Here is a 21,699-nt window from a genome sequence, read left to right on the forward strand (position 1 = left end):
TATTCATCAGAATAACTGGAAATGGCTCAAGATACAGTGGGAGACGCTGGCCCTTTTTAGGCTAAAGCCTTTTCAGGTTCTCACTTTGAGTGAGATAGTACCCATTCAGTGAATGCAGGACTCTTTAAGAAGAGAAACAAGGGATGGTCCCTTTAATTAAAAAAAAATCCAACTGGAAGGGGAAGACCCTCTGGGTTGCCTATCAAAAGAAAAACAGTTACATAGCTTTTAAGTGGTGCTTGGGCAGGGACCTACTGAGGTTCAATCTGTGAGCTCCAGAGTGAAATGGATTTAAGTGTTGGTCTTTAAGAAAAGAGAAGAGAGAGAGAGAGAAAGGAAGGAAAGGGATCTATTCAGTAAACCCCAAGTTAACTGGCAGCTTTCAGTCATCAAAATTTACCTTACTTTGGAGAAGAGAGGGAGAGGGAAAGGGAGAGCAAAAGGACAAGCTGAGTTACTCAACTGGCTAGGCAGGCTCGGACTACTCACAGGTTGTGTTTGTCTTTTGGGCAATACTACTGCTTAGCTTCTCCCCTCTAGTAGAATTTTCTCTCAATTCCTCCCCTCTAGAGGACTGATTTACCTTTCAAACCAATTGTGTAAAAACAACATCTAGATCAGAACACTCTCAAACACCAAGACTGGTTTGATGAAAATGATGGGGAAATTCAGAAGCTGCTACAAGTGAAGCTTAGAGAGGTGCATGATTCTTGGTTCAGTAAGAAGGCAGATGAAATTCAGTTTTTTGCTGATAGTAACAATCCAAAGCACTTTTATGATGCCCTGACAGCTATTTTGAGGCATCTCAACTACTCAGTGCTGATGGAGTCACATTGATTAGTAATGAAGATATGATCCTAGAGAGATGGGTTGAACATTTCCATAGTGTTCTCAACAGACCATCATCAATCAATACTGAGGCTATGGACAATTTACCTCAAGGGTTGAAGTCAACCCCTCCCTAGCTGAACTTCCAACTAAAGAAGAGGTTTTGAGGGCCATTAGACTCCTTTCATGTGGCAAAGCAGGTGGTGCTGGTTCCATTCCAGCTGAGATTTACAAGGTAGGGGATCCATTGTTTATATAAAAGCTGACTGAAATTTTCTAGGTTATATGGCAAGAGGAAGTTATCCCCAGGAGTTCAAGGATGCCTCCATTGTCCATCTCTATAAAGGTAAGGGAAATAGACTGTCTTGTGACAATCATGGGGCGAGGGGAGGGAGGGGGTCTCTTTCTTAGTCATTACTGGAAAGATTCTTTCCAGAGTCCTCTTTAATAGGCTGATCCTCTACCTGAAAGATGGTCATCTACCTAAGAGTCAATGGGACTTCAGAAAGGGCCGAGCAACAGTCAATATGGTGGTTGCTGTCCACCAACTCCAGGAGAAATGCCAGGAGCAGAATAGACATCTGTACACAATGTTTGTAGATCTAACCAAGGCCTTTGATACTATTAGTCATGAGGCCTTATGGAAAATTATGCCAGAACTTGGTTGCCCAGAGTTCAACAGCTTTGTATGTCAATTTCATGACAGCATGATTGCCTGTCCTTTATTAGACAATGGACAATGCTCTCATGCCTTCCCAGTCACCAAGAGAGTGAAGCAAGGCTGTGTGCTTGCTCCCATGCTTTTTAGCATGATGTTTTTGGCCATGTTGTCAAATGCTTTTAATGAGGATGAACATCAAGGTCAGCTTTCACATTGATGATAAATTCTTCAATTTGAAAAGGCTAAAAGCCAAGACCAAAGTAGAGGGAGTGTTGGTGCATGATTTTCTATTTGCAGACGATTGTACACTCAGTGTAGCCTTTGAAGCTGAGATGCAATAAAGTATGGATCAATTCTCTGTTGGCCTAACAATTAACACCAAGAAAACACAAGTGCTCCATCAGCTACCTCCACATCATCCATACATGGAACCATTGGTTACAGTAAATGGAGAAGTTTTGAATGCTGTGGTTAAGTTCACTTACCTTGGCAGTATACTTTCCAGGGATATACACATTGATAATGAGGCTGACACACATATTGCCAGAGTGAGATCAGTGTTTGTGAGGCTACAAAGGAAAGTATGGGAGAGAAGAGGTATTAGACTGACTACAAAATTAAAGGTCTACAGAGCTGTTGTTCTGACCTCATTGTTGTATGCCTGTGAAATTTGGACAATATACCAGCACCACACCAGGAAATGGAATCACTTCCATTTGTATTATCTTAGGAAGATTCTGAAAATGACCTGGCAGAAAAAGACACCAGATCCTGAGGTCCTTACTTGGACTAAACTGTCAAGCATTTAAACTCTACTTCAGAGAGCACAATTCCTATGGATTGACCACATTGTTCAAATGTAAAACATACACTTGCCAAAAAGACTGTTTTATGGAGGACCCACGCAGAGCAAGAGTTCACAGGATGGTCAGAAGAAGAGATATAAGGATACTCTCAAGGTCTCTCTTAAAAAATTTGGAAGTGATTGTGTAACATGGAAGATACTGGCACAGGACCATTCAGCATTGCTTACCCACATCAGAGAAGGTGTTGTACTTTATGAGCAACTTGAAACTTGACTCTAGCATAGTGATGTCATTTTGATCCTCTTTGAAACAAAGGACAACAACCAACCAACCAGCAAAGACCACAGAAAGGAAAAAAATGACAGAGGTGCTACTTTACATACCTATTATAGCTGGTAATAGCCTCCACCCAGCAAAACTGCTTACTCATTGACTAGGAAGATTCAGGTCCAAGTTTTTCTCTTTCTGTTCTGGGAAGTTATGAAAATGAGTCAATAATTCTCTTTTATTTAGTTTAAACCCCCACCAGGAAAATTGCCAAGGTTCATATATATCATACTCATGAAATCTATTTCTTTCTGCCTCTCACCCTTTCCCCTCTGCTACATTTGAGTAATAAAACACTTAGATAAGTAATGAAAGGATTAACCAATTTTATCTCAGGAAACGAAAGGAAAACAAAGTAAAGAAACTCTTTAGAGAAAGATATTTGGAGAATAAGCATAAGTCACATAAGAATTTCAAATGAAGGGCTATGAACTGAGGTGTTTCTGACTGTAGTCCTTTATCTACTGCACTATGAAAGAAGAAAGTTTGGGGAGAGAAAAGGAAGGAGTGAGGATACTTGAGAGAGAAGAGGGGAGGAAATGAGAGATGGAGGGAGAGAGAGAGAAAGAAAAGGAGAAAGGAAAAAAAGTAAAGTGAGTGAGACAGAGACAGAGAAATAGAACTTCCTGTTATAAATAAGAGTACAAAGCATTAGACATTATAAACAGACTCAAGTGTTTTATGAGTGGATTCTTTCAATCTTTAGTCTGTCCATACAATGAACATTTACCATGCTTCGTTTCCTCACTATGAAGTATGAATCTTGAGAGCATTTTGTCCACTTTTTGCTTAGTGATGAGACCATAGTCATAGTACTCGAGTTGAGAGTGTTTTCTTATTTCTTTATTAATTGCCTTACTTTATTAAATAATTTACTTTAAAAATTTGGGTCCATAATCTCAGTCCTGGAAGACTGATAATGAGACATACATTTGCCCTATCAAAAGATAGAGACTGTAGATGTTGGAGATGGTATATTCTGTCACACAAGGTTACAGTGCTAGTTGACTCTCCTTACACATATTCCATGGATACAAGAAGGATTCAATGGGGAGGGAGAGGGGGGGCAGGGTTTGAAGGGAAATTTCTATGCTCGAAAAGCAATAAGCAATGCCAACATTTTTTAAAATATTGAAACATGAATTCATTATTTAGCCTGCTAACTGGTGCAAAATGATTTTAGATAATAAAAAACATTACAGGTTTTTCTTTTTCAGTTCAACAAGCATAAACTCATTCAACCTTCCCATTAATCCTCTAAGTATTACATTCCCATTTTACTGAAGTAAAAAGAGGCCCAAAGAGATCAAGTTATTTTCCCATGGTCACACAGTGTTAGAGGTAAGACTGATGTCCAGTTCTCAGCTACATCAATTTCTTCTTGATCTGACAAGTTCCTGACTGAGCTAGGATAGGGACTTGAGGCAAACAAGGTATATTTATTGTCTAAATGCCCCAAATTGAACCCAGTAATCCTCTTGAATCAAAAGTTTAATGGTTCACAGGGTGCATTTTGTAGGGGATTACCCAGGATTGTTTATGGAATTTGAAGTCAAGCTACAATTACCTGTATTAGCACTATAAGAATCCATTCAAGATTTTTGTTTTTTTTAATCCATTCAAGGTGGGTTTTTTCGGTGGGGTGACAACTTAAAACAGTAACTTAGTGGGCTACTTTAAGGATTTTTTTTTCCTTTCACATTCTAGACTATATTTGGCAGCAGATCCTTACATTACTGGCCTCAACAATGTAATTTACTGTCCCTTTAAGATTTGTTAACAAGTTGTCCCTGCTTAGCATACTAAGAGAAAACGTAACTAAAACAGTGGCTGGAAGTCAAATCTGAGAGTTCTGAGAAAATAGTTGCTGAGTTTTGAATGGGACAAGCTGTTACAAACTGGGGAGATATGGACAATAAAAATTATACTATGATTAAAGGACAAATGTAATTTCTTTGTTGATAGTCTGAGCCCAGAAAAACAAGCAAAGAAAGAGGTAAAAAGAAAGATTTCAGAACTGTTATCAGCTAACCTTGCAGTGGGGAATCAGATTCCCTTTGAGGAGTAATCTAGTTTATTAGAAGAACAGACTAGAAACAAAGAATTGAAGAAGTCACTTGGCAGATTAAATAGTTTGGCTGAAATGTTATGCCTAGTAGTCAAGCACAACATTTATCAACTCTAAGTTTAGTGGTGGAAATGTCTTTGCAATTCAAAAACTAAAACAGACTGCCCAATTTTCACATAACTACTCTAGCAAAAACTTAAAAATTGAACCTGACCAAATGATGAACAAGAAATTCATTGAAATACTCCTATGACTTCTTCTATTCAGGAATGGTACAAAAAGTCAGCCAGAAGCCACAGGCAAAAGGAAAGAGAAACCTGCCAGAAAAGTCAATACATATGCTTAGGCAAACAAGCTAGAAACCTCCCCAGAAGAGCAAGAGAGAGGATAGAGAGACACTGATTCTGTAACTGAAAGCCTCAGAAGTGGAGACTCCTCTAAGAAAGTACAAAGGTGGTAGAAAACCCATATCAGGGATGCTAGAAGCAACCGAGAGCAGCCTGTGACCAGTCTGGGTGCCAATGGTACTTAAATTATGACACTTCAGACATAGGGGCTCCAACATGCCTTGCAATCTGGCCTAAGATACCATCAAGAGTTCTGAAAATCCATCACTCTGAACCTCAGAAATCTAAGGGGAGCAAACCCTCTAAGTTAGAGGTCTTCACAGGAATCCGGATAACCCAGGTTGAGATCAAAGTGGGCTGACCACCTCCATACAACAGCACAGCTGGAGGAGTAACCTGATTTAGACACAAAGCAACTAAGGTTGAAGAGATGATACAGACAACTATAAAGAATTATATTAGGTAAAGAATAACTCCATAATGTCTATCATCTGATTTTTTTTTTTGAAGATTCTATTTGTATCCTTCTTTCTTATTCATTTTATTAGGTTTGTCTGGGAAAAAAAAGAATATATCAAGATCCCCAACTAGTATAGTTTTACTATTTCTTTTTGTAATTCATTTAACTTTCCCACTAAGTATTTAAATTCTATGGTATTTGGTACAGTGTTTGTTAACATTGATTCATTGCCTATGTTTGAGCATAATGCAATTTTTGGGCCATTTCCAGTCGTCCTCTTCTATATCTGGTCATTGGACCCAGATGGCTCAGGAGGAGAAAGTGAGACTGGTGAATTTGCACAGCCTTCCCTCACTTAAATCCAATTCACTTGCAAGTCATACCATCACCTTCCTGATGTCATGGTCCTCTTTCAGAATGAAGGAAAAACAACAACAATTTCCCTTTTATTTCTTTTAATTAAAATATTTTTAATAAATATTATTTCTGTTGTCTGAGATCATGATTGCTACCCTGTTTTGTTTTGTTTTTTAGTCTAGCAAAAGCATAATAGATTTTGCTCAAGCTCTTATTTTAACTCTGTAGGAATATGGTCTTGTAAGAAACATACTGTTGGATACTGGTTTCTAATCTATTTAGGGTTCTAATCCATTAGAGTCTAACCCATTCTGCTGTCTCTTTTTATAGGTAAGTGCATTCTATTCATACTCACAGTTATAATTATTCACAAATATATATTTATCTCCATCTTATTCTCTAACACTTTCTTCTCTCTTTACTCCACTTAACAAAGAATGTGGTAATAAGAGAGAAAAAAGTGTGTCCTCATCACTAGTGATTTATATTTCATGCAATCTGTTTATGTTCCTGTATATTTCATCTCCTTCCCTTGCTCAGACTCCAATAACATATTCTTACTGTTTCTTGCTTCCCTTCTAAATCTTTCTCCACAATCTACCCTCCAAGGTTAGAGTTTGTTTTCCTTATGAATTCACTTCTAAATTATCCTCTTTTGTCCCATCTGTCTTCTTCTCTCTACCACTTTCTTCCAGTTTTCCTGTTGAGTTGAATGTATTGTTATACCAAATTGTATTGTACTCTCTTTTGGAGGTTCCAATATAATTGAAGTTTAAATGATAACTGCTCCCCCATCCTTTTCTCCTTGTTTGTATAATCTTCTTCTTATATACCCTAATTATTAGAGAGAGCAACTTTCTACCTTCTTCCTCCCCCTCTCATTTCTAGTATATTCCTTTCACTCTCTTTTCTTCCTTATTTAAAGATCATCAAAACAGAATCAAGTTTTCTAGGGCCTCTATTTGTCATATTTAACCTCCTCTATGATCCTTCATGTGATATTGTGGTCCTGAGGAGACATTTATTTCTTCATCCCCCCACTGAAATATAAATATTTTATCCTGTATATTCCCTTTTAAATGCATGAAAAAAATCATTTTTTTTGATATTTTTCTTGACTTTTTTATACCTTTCAAAGTTTCTATTCAGCTCTGATCTTTTTATCAGCAATTATTGGAAGTCTATTTCATTAAAATATATTTTTCCACTTGTAGGATTATATGTATATTTTTTGTGGCAGATTATTCTTAGTTGTAAACTTTCTTTCACCTTTTGAAATATTATATTCTAAGCTTTCTTCTTTATTGTGGTAGCTGCCAAATCCTATGTGATTCTGACTGAGATTCCTCAGTGCTTGAACTCTTTCTTTCTGGATGCTTGCAGAATTTTCTCTTAACCTGGAAGTTCTAGATTTTAACTATAAAGTTCCTAAGAATATTCATTTTAGGTTTCTTTCAGGGGATGGCTGGTCAATTTTTTCTATTTTCATTTTTCCCTTTGGATCCAATAGGTCTGGCAGTTTTCATTTAATATTTCTTGAAAGATGGTATGCAGACTGTTTTTCTTTTTTTTGTCATGGTCTTCAGATAGTTCAATTAATCTCCTCCTCTTTCTCCTCCCCCCTTTTCCTCTTCCTCCTTCTTTCTTCCCCCTTGTTTTCTTCTTGTTTTCCAGAATAGTTGTTTTGGACATTTTTTTCTAGTCTTTTGACTTTAATATTTTTTGTTGTCTCATGGGCCATTAACTTTTCATTGGCCCATCTTAATTTTTAGGAATTTTCTTATTTCCTATACTGCCTCCATTCTCTTTCTTCTCCAACCTGTCCTTCATAGAATTCTAAAATGGATTTCCATAATGCACAGATATATGTACTCAAAAAACCTTCAGTGCCTCTCTGATTTTATCCTAGTACATTTTGGACAATATATAGATACCTAACCTGATATTTAAGTTTCCTATAATATTCAATTTACCTTTCTTTCTATCTTTATCTCACCTCCCCCTATGCTCATGCTATGTCAGAAAGAAACTGAACTACTATTACCCACATACTCATTCTATACTTCCTCCTCTCCCCACATCCCCATCCCTCTCCATTATCATGGACCATCCTTCATATCAGGAATGTACTCCCAACTCATTTTCATCTATTGAAATCATTCTCTTGCTTCAGGCTTCAACCATCTATTCATGAAGCCTTCCTTGATCTCCCATTTGAAAGTGATCTCTCACTCCACAAACTTCTTAAAGCACTTTGTCTGGTTCTCTCCTTTGTCTTTATTGCATTCTAACTTTTATCATTCTTATTTGAATATAAACCACTTATTTCCCATTAGATCTAAAGTTCCTTGAAGTCCAGAACTTTATTGTTTTTCATTTTTGAAATCACAGGATCTTCCCAGTATCTAACATCAGTCTGGAGCATTGTAAACAATGAATAAATATTAGTTGAATTAAACTGATTTTTTTCAAAAATGATTGTGTGGCAGGGTTTAAGGATAACTACCCCCATATATAGCTTTGATGGGATTGGTTGGGCTATGTTGACAACCACACCAATCCCTATCCCCTCCATCTGTTACTTGTTCTTAATTCTTATTCTGGGTTCTAAGACAATTGAGAGATACAGTCCAATATTTCCCCACAAATTAATATAAATACACGGTTTATTTCATAAATAAGTTAAATAACTCTGAGTTCTGACACCAATATATTTGCTAAATCTTTTCCTATGAGTTTTTTTGTCTCTGTCAAACCACCTGATATCATAGGCTTAAATTAATATCAATATTACTGGTAATACAATTTATTGACATTATACCAAGCAATGCAAATAAATCTTTAAACATTTCAACACAATATCACACTGAGAAAGATCACAGCCTGAGTCACCAGACTTCTGATTTCTTCTCAGCTCTAGAAATATAGTTCCATTGACTCTCTCAAGATGGCAATATCTTTCCAGAATTTTCTTTTGAATATCATGTCCAGAGCAAAAGAGTTCAACTCACTTCTTTCAGGAAATGTCTTTTCAGTCTTTGTCAGAGACGACAGTTAATTCCCTCAACATCTCAGGAAATAATTTCTTGTACTCTTTTCTCTCTGTACCTCACAATCTCTCTTTTGTGACAAGAGTCAGCAGTCTAAAGATGATAATTAAAGTAATATTATTCCACAAACCTATTCCTTCTTAAAGATACAATAAAAACATCCATAGAATTTGTAGGAGAGACTATAGAGCTATGGAACTTCAACTCCAATAAATTCAAATGACCAACTACCACCACTTAGAAACAAATGTTTCTTTCAAAAAAAATATGGGTAGAAGTAATGATTTGTATGAATCAGAGGAAACTAGAAGGCAGGGCTTCATGTAGTCAAGAATAAAAATGTGCATGTTCCCAAAGTAAATTGAGTATAAAAAAAAAAAAAAAGATGCTCTTTGTGAAACTTAGATACTTGCTCATACTCCAGGATTTAAGGTTTTAGCCTACCCCTCCCCAACTCACACACATGCACACACACATTTCCTTTCACTCCTTAGAGTCAAACTAATCTTGATACTAATTTTATTTTGCTTCTGGACCAACACATTCTGCTTCTGGATTCCCAGTTCAATCCACACCTCATCATCCACTGAAACTATATGATGACCCACATATTTCCTTTCTGACTCTAATTTTTCCACTCTCTCCCACTAGGAATATTCAGTTGTTACCAAGCAGAGGTAACCATGGCCAGCTCATCTCTTGAGGTCTCTAAAGGTCCCTGGCACTTTCTATGACAAGTTATGGAAAGCCATTAGAATTATCTTTATTGAACTATTGTTAAATGAAAAAGGAAACAGTAAGCAAAACATCTCAAAGCTGTCCTCGGTAATTAACTTTGTTACCCATTGCTTCAGGCAATTACACAAGAGAGAGAAGCAGACAACGGCGTAGATTCTTCATTTCCCCCAAAGGATTCTTGTGTTTCTCTGAGAAGTCAGCATCCAGTCCCTTTCTACAGGATTCTGCTTTTTAGTTTTGTTTTTGGAGGCAATCTGTGTTAAATGACTTGCCTGACGTCACAAAGCAAGTAAGTGTTTAAGGCCAGATTTTGTAATCAGGAACTCCTAATTCTTGGTCTGGTGCTCTATCCACTGTACCACATAGCTGTCCCTGGACTCTCTTGATAAACCGAACTATGAGTCAGAAAGGAAAAAGCTCCAGACACTAAGAGGTTTCTAAGCCTCCTGGAAAGAGTCATCCATTTTCCACTACTGCTACCAGCTGTCACCACCACTATTCTCTCTGCCTCTCCAAGTTTCCCCTTTCTTCTCTGTCAGAGAGTTTTTGAAATTTCCTCTTTACCAAAGTTTCTCCCTCTAGTCCTAATCCCATGATGAGAGGAATTCTCTCTTCTCAGAGAGAAAGAAATATAATTCTTGTGGTCTAATAACATATCTCCTGGAAGGCAGTTAGTCCAGCCATGCTAGAAAAACTGTTATATTCCTCCCTGGGCTTGAAATTTGCAGTCCCTTGAAAAATCATTTTTGGTAAATTTTCATCTGGAAAATAAACAGCCCCTAACAAAACAAAGATGATTACTCAGTATCCCAGAGAATCACTTTAGTGTGTCATCAACCATACCCACAACAGACATAGCATAATTCAATGTATCAACTGACAGGTCATATGACATACATGTATGTCACAGAAGTACATATATATCCACGTAAGCCAAGTCAGCAAGCATTTATTAAGTACCTACTACCATGTGCCAGACACTATACTAATTACATAGCTCTTAAAGGCAGCTAGGTGGTGCAGAGAATATATATCTAGGTCTAGAGTCAGGAAGACCCTTAGTTCACATCTAAATTCAGACACTTATTAGCTGTGTGACTCTGGGCAAGTCATTTAGCCTCTATCTGTTTTCTTCCTCTAAAATAGAAATAATAAAAACATCCAAAGCTGTTGTAAGGAGCAAATGAAATAATATTTGAAAAGTATTTAGCGCAGTACCTAGCATATAATAGATGCATAATAAATATTTATTTCCTTCCTTCCTAAATGTTAAGAATGCAAAGAAAGGAGCTTAGAGTATAATGGGAGACAGCATCCAAATCATCTTTATATACAAAATACATACACACACGCACAGAGGAAGACAGAGACAGAGAGAAATTGAAAATAACCTCAAAGTAAAGGCACAAAGATTAAGGAGGACTAGGAAAGCCTTCTGGACCCCCAGTTCAATCCACACCTTACCATCCACTGAAACCATATGATGACCCACATATTTCCTTTCTGACTATGACTCTTTCCCACTAGGGAGGCTCTGAGACTTTAGCTGAGACCTGAAGGAAATCAGGCAACCTAGGAGAAGTAGATAAGAAATAAAAGAGCTCCTGGCATGGGGACCAGTCAGAGAAAATGCTCAGAATTGAGAGATGGAATATCTTTCTGTAAGGAACAGCAAGGAAGCCAGTATCAATAGATCTCAAACATGCATAATAGTGAGCAAAATTAAAGCTAGAATAACTCAAGTAGGCCCACCAAATAACTAAATATACAAAATAATAACAGATATGCAAAAACAAGCAAAACTGTATATTTAACAAATTTGTGCAGATACATTACATATATCAATGTACAAAGAATTATATGCAACTCACATATTACTTGAATAAACATCTTCATTTATGTCTGGCTGCATTTTTCATCAGTTTTACCTAGAACATCATAAGTTAATATTGTCACCAATTGAACAGTCTTAGCTCTCCTATGATCTGCTGACCCATCTGCCTCTATACCTAGGCTAGTGAAATTACAAGCTTGTCCTCTTTGAAACACGTTGATGATGAGGGTCTCCAAGACTTCCTAAAACTTTTCTTTGACTTCATCAGGGTTCATCATGGTGGAAGCATATACACTGATAATGGTAATGTGGTACTTTCCTTCAAGGGACAATTGAATTGTCACAAGTCTGCCATTCACGCCTTTGGGGAGGAAGCTTGTTGACTAGATTAGATTTGACTGCAAAACCTACAACAGCTTCATGGCTACTCCTCACTGCAAACACTTCAGAAAAACGTGTATCCAGCTCCACCTTTGGTAAGCTAGACTTCATTTGCCAGCCTTGTTTCACGCAGGGCTGCTAGTTGGATGCAACATCTGCTGATTTCTCTTACAACAAGAGCTGTTCATCTTTCAGTTCCACTAGATTTCATGTTGTCCTAAATGTGTACCACTGGTGAGTGGAACCATCTTCACAAGTGTTTTTGTACATGTTATTATGTTTTAGCCACAGGATAGGATCTGTGCCTGCCATGGAGAGCAGGCCAGGCTGAGGTTAGTTGAACCAGATCATTTTTAGGGCACCTTTCCTAGCTTCTTTCTTACACTGGGAGGTGACCAGTGTGGTCCTTTAGAAAAAAACAACTGCTAGACACGTAAGGGATTTTCTGAATCCCACTGTTGCTTCAATCTGGTGAAAAGACCCTATAGCCTGGGCTACCTGTGCGCAGGATTTTGACCAAAGTACCTGGTGTATTTGCACCTGCTGCTTCATTACTTGCTATTTGTGACAGGCCTTTGAAGTAGGTTAAAAACAGGATTTTGATGGCTCAAAGTGAATGTAAAAAGCAATTGTTTCCATTCAGGCCAGAAAGCCTGAGGAACTTCCCCTCCCAGATTGATTTTTTTTTTTTTTGAGTAGGCAAACTAGTACATCTTTTGTCTTATTTCTTACCTAGCTTTAAATCACTGAATGAGTGTTGCCTCAGACAAACAAGCCTCAGCTTAAAAAGTCCAAGGTCCCCCACTACATCTGGGGCCATCTCCAGTCATCTTTACCTATATCTTGGCAGTGGATTCAGATGACTCTAAATGAGAGTGAGGCTATGACTTTGCACAGCTATGACTCACTTAAATCCAATTCAATTGCAAGTCAAGACATCACCCTCCTGATGTCATTGGTCCTCTGAGAAAGAAGGACAAACAACAAAATGGTATGGGTGAGGTCTTTTGACTTGTCCATAAACTGGATTTAAGCAAGGCAGAATTGCATGAAGCATTGGCTTTACTCTCCCTTCCAGAGTCATTGCAGTCCAGTGGCAAGACAAAAGACAAGATAATTGGAGATGACTCCAGATGTAGTGGATGAGCTAGGCATCTTCAATGTCTGACCAAACTCTATTTGTTCCACAGTTTCTGCTGTAGTAGCATCCATGGCCTGCTAGAACAAATTGTTCACATCCAGCTATTCTACCAGGGAAGTCTTCACATACTTGTTGTAGATACCCCCTAACTCACTGATGTGTTTGAGGCCCCTCATTACCATCAACCTGGTTTAGCCCTTCTGCTGAAATGGTTTTAACAGGGTGTGGCCACTGTGCATGGCTACACCTTCTGAGAGCCACAGATGACAGCTGGGTGGCAGGTGGACACCAAAAGTGGAAAGCAGGACTTGGCAGTCCTCATATCAGAAGTACTAATATTCCCTTAACATCCCACACTCCAGCCTTTCACATCTAAATCGGAACCAGTGGAAGTCCCAGGATGGCTGACATTAGAACCAGTGGAAGTCCGAGGATGGCTGACATTATTATGTTCTAAGGATTATGTCTATACTCTAAAAGTCTTTACTGTTGAAGTGCCAGGCAAGAAAAGCATTGATCCTGGATTAAGTCCTCTTCTATTATTTGAACTGCCTATGGGGGTACAATACACAGGACCTTTTTCATCTGAAATATTTGTTTCTGAAACATTGTGTGGGTTAGGCAACCTTTGTATAATAAGTAGGCCATTCTTTTGTCCTCAGTTTCTACCAAAGTCATTCAGTTTCCATCTGCACATCTAGGAGTCAACTAATACCAACTAACAATAAATTATTGTGGTATATTATCTTTGCCTCCTCCCCCATTGATGATGACTATATTGGAAAAAGATGTTGTCCAGTCTCTGCACAAATAGACATGGAATAGCTTTCCATCAGTCTCCTAGCTAGTGCGTCCAATGAACACCAAGCTCTTTTATCAAAACTGTCACTTTGTTGAAGATCTTAACGATAGTCACATTGTTATTTATCCCACTTATCTTCTGGGTAGAAGTTGTAGCTAGGTATCCAGAGATTTTCTCTCCTCTGATCTCTTTATTCCAGCACTAGTAATGCCCTGGTAATGAGAATTATTTTATCTCCATGAGGGATGAATAATGGATTGTCTAATGACTCCTTACCTGCAGCACACACAGTACTGATGTTTTTCCTCCTGCTTAGTCAATATCTGGAATTTCATTGTTGTGGTTATTGTTCCCCAGTAAAGTTATAGGATCACACATACACATACACACACACTCACACACACACTCATACTCACACACATCAATAGTATTAAGTTAGAGATATAAAATGCTTCACATTTTTAAAAAAATTTAATTTTTTTATTCATCAAAAATTTGCCTCCCTTTTTGCCCCAATTAAGAAATAAAGAAAAAAGGGGGCGGAGCCAAGATGGTGGAGTAGAAAGTCACACATACACTAGCTCCTAACCCACAGCCCATAAAATATCTGTAAAAAAGAACTCCCAACAAATTCTGGAGCAGCAGAAGCCACAGAACAACGGAGCAGATGAGATTTCTGTTCCAGAGGGACCTGAAAACCTCTCGCAAAAGGTCCTTCGCACTGCGGACCCAGAGCCGAGCCCAGCCCTGCCTTGGCCCGCGTGCGGCCGAGAGGAACAGATCTGAGCAGGCTTCAGGGATGGAATCTCTGGCGGCCACGCAGGTCCCTCCACCCACAGGCCCCAAAGGTTGGTGAGAGGGTCCTCTCGGCTTGCCAAGAGGGGAGTGGGGTGCCCCCATAACTCAGGCCCCCTCAGGAGGCAGCAGCGGAGGTGGGAGTAGACCAGGGCTCCCCAAGCAGGCAGGAGCTCAGATCCATTGTTCAAGGTCTCTACATAAACCCCCTGAGGGAACTGAGCCTGTGAGGCGGCCCTGCCCCCACCTGAGCACCTAAACTTAATCTCACACTGAATAGCAGCCCCACCCCCGCCGAAGCCCTGAGTCTGGGAAGCAGCATTTGAATCTCTGACCCCAAGGGCTGGCTGGGTGGATCTGGAGGCAAAGTGGGTGTGAAGAGAATATTCAGAAGTCAAGTCACTAGCTGGGAAAATGCCCAGAAAAGGGAAAAAATATAAGACTATAGGAGGTTACTTTCTTGGTGAACAGGTATTTCCTCCTTTCCTTTCTGATGAGGAAGAACAATGCTTACCATCAGGGAAAGACACAGAAGTCAAGGCTTCTGTATCCCAGCCCACTCAATGGGCTCAGGCCATGGAAGAGCTCAAAAAGGATTTTGAAAATCAAGTTAGAGAGGTGAAGGAAAAACTGGGAAGAGAAATGAGAGAGATGCAAGTAAAACATGGAAAGCAGGTCAATACCTTGCTAAAGGAGACCCCCAAAAAATGTTGAAGAAAATAACACCTTGAAAAATAGGCTAATTCAACTGGCAAAAGAGGTTCAAAAAGCCAATGAGGAGAAGAAGGCTTTCAAAAGCAGAATTAGCCAAATGGAAAAGGAGATTCAAAAGCTCACTGAAGAAAATAGTTCTTTCAAAATTAGAATGGAACAGATGAAGGCTAATGACTTTATGAGAAACCAAGAAATCACAAAACAAAACCAAAAGAATGAAAAAATGGAAGATAATGTGAAATATCTCAATGGAAAAACAACTGACCTGGAAAATAGATCCAGGAGAGACAATTTAAAAATTATGGGACTACTTGAAAGCCATGATCAAAAAAAAGAGCCTAGACATTATCTTTCATGAAATTATCAAGGAAAACTGCCCTGAGATTCTAGAACCAGAGGGCAAAATAAGTATTCAGGGAATCCACAGATCACCTCCTAAAAGAGATCCAAAAAGAGAAACTCCTAGGAACACTGTGGCCAAATTCCAGAGTTCCCAGGTCAAGGAGAAAATATTGCAAGCAGCTGGAAAGAAACAATTCAAGTACTGTGGAAATACAATCAGGATAACACAAGATCTAGCAGCTTCTACATTAAGGGATCAAAGGGCATGGAATAGGATATTCCAGAAGTCAAAGGAACTAGGACTAAAACCAAGAATCATCTACCCAGCAAAACTGAGTATAATACTTCAGAGGAAAAAATGGTCTTTCAATGAAATAAAGGACTTCCAAGCATTCTTGATGAAAAGACCAGAGCTGAAAATAAAATTTGACTTTCAAACACAAGAATCAAGAGAAGCATGAAAAGGTAAACAGCAAAGAGAAGTCATAAGGGACTTACAAAAATTGGACTGTTTACATTCCTACATGAAAAGACAATATTTGTAACTCTTGAAACTATTCAGTATCTGGGTACTGGGTGGGATTACACACACACACATGCACACACACATGCACACACACATAGAGACAGAGTGCACAGAGTGAATTGAAGAGGATGGGATCATATCTTAAAAAAATGAAATCAAGCAGTGAGAGAGAAATATATTGGGAGGAGAAAGGGAGAAATGGAATGGGGCAAATTATCTCTCATAAAAGAGGCAAGCAAAAGACTTATTAGTGGAGGGATAAAGAGGGGAGGTGAGAGAAAAACATGAAGTTTACTCTCATCACATTCCACTAAAGGAAGGAATAAAATGCACACTCATTTTGGTATGAAAACCTATCTTACAATATAGGAAAGTGGGGGATAAGGGGATAAGCAGGGTGGGGGGGATGATGGAAGGGAGGGCATGGGGAGGAGGGAGCAATTTGAGGTTGGCACTCATGGGGAGGGACAGGATCAAAAGAGAATAGAAGTAATGGGGGACAGGATATGATGGAGGGAAATATAGTTAGTCTTATACAACACGACTATTATGGAAGTCATTTGCAAAACTACACAGGTTTGGCCTATATTGAATTGCTTGCCTTCCAAAGGGAAGGGGTGGGGAGGGAGGGAGGAAGAGAAGTTGGAACTCAAAGTTTTAGGAACACTTGTTGAGTACTGTTCTTGCCACTAGGAAATAAGAAATACAGGTAAAGGGGTATAGAAAGTTATTTGGCCCTACAGGACAAAAGAGAAGATGGAGACAAGGGCAGAGAGGGATGATAGAAAAGAGGGCAGATTGGTGATAAGGTCAATTAGAATGCTCGGTGTTTTGGGGTGGGGGGAGGGGGCAAAAGGGGAGAAAATTTGGAACCCAAAATTTTGTGAAAATGAATGTTAAAAGTTAAATAAATAAATAAATTTTTAAAAAAAGAAATAAAGAAAAAACAAAACATCTTAGAAATGTATCGTCAAGCAAAAAATAATCCTGAAACTGTCCACATCCAAAAAAACAAGCCACCAAAATATTTCTCATTCTGTTCTCTCTGAGTCCTTCAACTCTTTACCAAGGGGTGAGTAGCATGTTTCATCATAAATCCTCTGGAATTCTCATTGGTCATTATGTTGATCTGAGTTCCTAAGTCTTTCAAAGTTGTTTGCTTTAAAATATTGTTGTCATTGTATGAATTGTTCTCCTAGTTCTGCTTCTCTTTGCATCAGTTCATACAAGTCTTCCCATGTTTTTCCAAAATCATCCTCTTCATCATTTCTTAAATCACAATATTCTCCTAGAGTTGTCAGGCAGCAAACACCATATTGACTGTTCCTTGCCCCTTTCTGAAAGCACTGTCAGGTGTATGACCATCTTCCAGGTGAAGGATCAGCCAATTAAGGAGGACTGTAGCAAGAATCTTACCAGCAATTACTAAGAGAGAGGACCTCCACTCCCCGTGATTGTCACAAGACAATCTATTCCCTTTATCTTTATAGAGATGGACAATGGAGGACAGAGGTCTGTACAATAACATTTGTAGTCCTGACCAAGGGGCTTATGGAAAATTATGTCAAAATTTGGTTGCCCAGAGAAGTTCATCAGTATTGTATATCAATTTCATGATGGCATGTTTGTCCAGGTTCTGAATAGTGGACAATGCTCTCATGCTTTCCCAGTCACCAATGGAATGAAACAGGGCTATGTGTTTGCTCCCATGCTTTTTAGCATGATGTTTTCAGCCATGTTGTCAAATGCTTTCAATAAGGATGAACACGGCATCAAGGCCAGCTGTCACACTGATGGTAAGTTCTTCAATTTGAAAAGGCTACAAGCCAAGACCAAAGTGGAGGAAGCATTGGTGCATGATTTTCTGTTTGCAGATAATTGTGCACTCCATGTTGCCTCTGAAGCTGAGATGCAACAAAGTATGGATCAATTCTCTGCTGCTTGTACTAATTTTGGCCTAATAATCAACACCAAGAAAACACAGGTGCTCCATCAGCCACCACAACACCACCCATAAGTGAAACCATTGGTTACAACAAATGGAGAAGTTTTGAATGTTGTGGATAAGTTCACCTACCTTGATAGTATACTTTCCAAGAATGTACACATTGGCAATGAGATTGACACACTCATTGCCAGAGCTAGCTCAATGTTTGGGAGGCTCGGAAAAAAAGGTTGGGAGAGAAGAAGTATTAGAATGACTGCCAAACTGTGTGCTGATCTCATTGTTGCATGCCTGCGAAACATCAACAGTCTACCGGTGCCATGATAGGAAACTGAATCGCTTCCATTTGAACTGTCCTAGGAAAATTTTGAGGATTATCTGGCAGGATAAGGTGCCAGACACTTAAGTCCTTACTAGAGCTGAACTGCCAAGCATTCAAACTATGCTTTAGAGAGTGCAACTCCAATAGGCTAGCCACTTTATTAGAATGCAAAATGTATGCTTGCCAAGAAGACTATCTTATGGAGAACTCCCATGGGGCAGGCAATCACATGGTGGTCAGAAGAAGTGATACAAGGACACTCTCAATGTCTCTCTCAAGAACTTTGGATTTGATCATGTGACATGGGAGACACTGGCACAGGACCACTCAGCATGGCATGCCCACATCAGAAAGGGTGCTGTGCTCTATGAGCAAAGCAGAATTGAGACAGTACAAAGTAAAAGTAGGATGTGCAAATTTGGAGTATCCACCCCAAATGTTCATACAGACTATCTGTGCCCAACCTGTGGTAGAGCATTCCAAGCTCGTATTGGTCTGATCAGCCACAGTCGGACACGTTGAAACTTGAACTTAGCATGGTGATGTCATTTTGGTCCTCTTTGAAAATGAAGGACAACAACCAACCAACCAAATCACAATATTATCCATTACATTTATATGCCATAGCCTATTCAATAATTCCCCAATTGCTGGGCACCTCCTCAATATTTCCAATTCTTTGCTGCCCCAAAAAAAGCCATACATATTTTTCATATGTCCTTAAAAATTTGTTTTGCTTATCTTACCAGTTATCTACTCTCCTCATTACCTCCCTCCCTTTTCCCCTTTGCCTCCGTTTTCCCCTTTGAGCAAAATGTATTCCTGTGCCCAACTCTTTCTGTATGTATATTCTTCCCTCCTTTGATGAGTTCAGAGGAGAATAAGGTTGAGATGTTAGCAACTCCCCCACTCCCTCTCCTTGTTTATATAGACTTCTATTTATGCACCACTATCACACTGTAATAGGAAAACAATATATATAAGGGAGTAGTAACCAGGTAAATATACTTTGGTTTGTAAAATCACAGAGATAATGAGCAGTCATAAGGGAATTGAATGACATTCTCTAGTAACTGTAGCAATATTGATTTGATTACAATTCCCAAAGGAAGAGGTAAAAAAGAGAGTTAGTATGGTGGTGGCAGCAGTGCAGATGGCAAGAAGTTAACCAGAGTACAATGTGGAGCGTGGCTGGGGCCAGTTAGATAGAGTGGGTTATCTAGCCATGTGAATTAATGCTAACACACTGACCAGTTAGGACAATGTTCACCCTCTAGGTGGGAGTTCTCAGTGTCTTAAATCCCTCAAAGTTTAGCTCTGAACTCTGGTACTTCAGAGGGACCAATGGGAGACACCAGGGTAGAATACAGAGGAAGTAAGTGGAACCAGAAATAACATATGTGATGACTATAACAATGTATAAAGAAAGAACAATAAAATGACACTGAATTTTGTGTAATTGTATTTACCAAATGGGGACCCAGGAAAAAGATGAGAAAATGCACCTCACTCCCTTATTTGCTGAGGTGGGGAACTATGGGTGGGGAACATTGCAAATACTTGTCAGGCTCTAAGGTTCTGCTTAGTTTTGCTGAACTGCTTTTTTCCTCCTCTCATTTCTTTGTGATAAGGTAAGACTTGCTGTCTAAGGGAGACAAGAGGGATATCAGAAAAAAAAAGTGTGAATTAAGAGAAAAACAAATTAATTAAAAATAATAGGAATTAAAAAAAAAACCACACTATCCCTGAAACAATGGAGTCAGTGTGTTACAGTGACATGAGTGAGTGAAGATTCTACAGTTTGGTTACTTGTACTCAAATTCTGTCTCTGATACTTACAACCTATGTGATTTTAAGCAAGTCATATAACCTGCCTGTGCATCAATTTCCTAATCTTTACGTGAAGAAGGCCATGTAATTCAAATCCTTCATTCTACAGATGAAGAAAACATCAAAGAGAGATTAAATGACTTGCTCCAGATCCAAAGTCTATTAAGTGGTAGGTCCAAGTATTGAACCCAGGACATGTGATTTCAGACTCAGCTCTCTTTCACCTTTATTATATTTCCTCTCTACTATTCTCTGATATGGTTCATGTGTCACTTGGCTTTGCTAATTAAAAAAAAAAATCTTTTTAAGAGAAAGGAGGAGAGGAGGTGGAAAGCATATAGTCAGAAATTAGAGTGATATAAAAAAAGACAACAGTAAAGCTTTTAAAATATAGAGATCAGGTAAGAAGGCAAGCACTTTCTGAAAAGGCCAAACCATGGAGATCACAAGTAGAGTAGAAAAGATATTAAGGAGGTGGCCTGAAAACCTAGCAGGGAGGTAGCTTTGGAGTCGAGATGGAGGAGAGTTATTTCTTTCTGGGATTGCAGATGAACAGGATAGGTTTTAATAGGCTTTGGTAGGTAGGTTGAGGGTATCGTAACTCCACATGGCACAATTGGAAAACTATGAGGAAAGTCATTGCCTTGGAAGGAAGTAGAGTATTTGAAACTTTTTCTTTTTAATAAATGTTAAAACTGCTTTAAAAAAAAGAAATAAAATAACTGGCTGCCTAGGCTTCAGTATCATACACATTATACCGAGGGCTCAAGAGGCAGATTCCAGAAACCAGTGAATGATAGCTCTGAAGACCCAGTTCCATCATAATAAAACCAGAAATTTTTTTTAATTAAATTACTTTATTTGTTTTCAGTGTTCTACAATCACTTCCATCTATCTTAGATATGTTTCCCTCTCTCCCCACTCCCTCCCTGTGACGGTATACAATCTTATATAGTTTCTACATATAACCAGAAAAGTTTTAATGTTAAGTTCCAGACTAGGAAAAATTAATTTTGATCCTTTACCCTATTTCTCTACCCATTGTTGCTGCCCTGTAGAATGTCCTGGTAAATCTCTTTTAAATCAACTGAAAAGATGGTGTGTTGTTATCGCTGTCAATCTAGTGGTCTGATTGTCTATTGGTTAGGATTTAGGACTTTCATTGCTGTGGCCCTGGTTCTCTGATTCCTGATCTGGGCAAGTTTCTTTGAGGGGAAGGGTGAGGGTACAACTAGGTGGGTGCCAGACCTAGAGTCAGGAAAACATCCTCCTAAGTTCAAAGCTGACCTTGAATACTTCATAGCTATGTGATCTTGGGCAAGTCACTTAACCCTGTTTACCTCAGTTTCCTCATCTGTAAAATGAGCTAAAGAAGGAAATGGCAAATCACTTCAGTATCTTTGCCAAGAAAATCCCAAATGGGGT

At 38.8% G+C, this 21,699-nt stretch overlaps 1 protein-coding gene across 3 annotated transcripts in view; it reads right to left on the reverse strand.

The window, feature by feature from the left end:
* The window catches only part of LOC140496840 (uncharacterized), a 70,503-nt gene that overhangs the window by 4,652 nt on the left and 44,152 nt on the right, over positions 1–21,699 (reverse strand). For 2 of the 3 annotated variants that reach the window (XM_072597133.1, XM_072597132.1), the window contains exons 2-3: positions 2,679–2,765; positions 1,975–2,058 (exon numbers count right to left, since the gene is read on the reverse strand). The gene's annotated coding sequence lies outside the window, so the exon portion shown is untranslated. The remainder of the gene's footprint in view (positions 1–1,974; positions 2,059–2,678; positions 2,766–21,699) is intronic. The other variant, XM_072597134.1, reaches the window with a different exon arrangement.

The sequence above is a fragment of the Notamacropus eugenii genome, chromosome 3 (genome assembly GCF_028372415.1).
Source record: "Notamacropus eugenii isolate mMacEug1 chromosome 3, mMacEug1.pri_v2, whole genome shotgun sequence".
Lineage (NCBI taxonomy): Eukaryota > Metazoa > Chordata > Mammalia > Diprotodontia > Macropodidae > Notamacropus > Notamacropus eugenii.